Source organism: Tupaia chinensis, unplaced genomic scaffold (genome assembly GCF_000334495.1).
Source record: "Tupaia chinensis unplaced genomic scaffold, TupChi_1.0 Scaffold146291_1, whole genome shotgun sequence".
NCBI classification, from domain to species: Eukaryota; Metazoa; Chordata; class Mammalia; order Scandentia; family Tupaiidae; genus Tupaia; species Tupaia belangeri.
The window spans coordinates 2,913-3,699 of record NW_006206147.1 but is presented as its reverse complement, the minus strand read 5'-3'; positions in this window follow the sequence as shown (position 1 = coordinate 3,699).

Genomic DNA, 787 nt, shown 5'->3' with positions numbered 1-787 from the left:
GCGCATGTGCGTGCGTGCCCAAGATTCCGAGAGGAGAATGGAGGAGAAGGGATTGCGGTGTGGCCACCCCCCCTGGGGGGTGATTTCCTGCTTTCTGTCTCTCTGTGTCTCTCTGTCTGTCTGGCGAGCCCACGCGCCCTATAGCAAAAACCTCTCAAAAAAAAAAAGTTAGAAAACTACTTTCCATTGTGTTCAACCAATTTATGTTTTTACCTACAATGTTTAATAGTTCACTTTTGTTCTTGTATTCTCTCTCTCTCTCTCTGGTCAAACTAGAAAATAATAACAACAAACAAATAGCTAAAATACATAAAAAAAATTTTTTTTTAAGAAAAAGAGACTGCCCGCCCAGTCCGACCATGAAGGCAGCGGTGGCCAGGGGAAGGAGCAGGAAGGGCGGCTGCGGGCTGGGAGGCAGGCCCGGCCCTGTAGCTCCGGGATCTGGCCTGTGCGGGCGGGAAGGAGCCCATGAGCGGTGCAGACCCGGCCCAGAGCGCCACAGGCCCCACTGCTGGGGGCTCGCGTCGCCGGGTGCGCCCGAGTGGCATGTGCAGAGCTAGCAGGGCTGCAGGCGCAGGGCTGGGCAGGCACCTAGCCCAGGTCCCAGGGGTGCTGGGGCGCGCAGCCGGCCGCCTGCCGCCTGCCGCCTGCATGGAACCCGCGCGGCTTGCCTCCGCCTGGTGGCGCCTAGGCCTGGGACCAAGAGGGTGCCAGCCGAGACCTGGGGCTGATCGTGGTTGGAAAAGGACTGTCAGAGGATCTAGGAAGCAGCTTCACTGTGACAAAC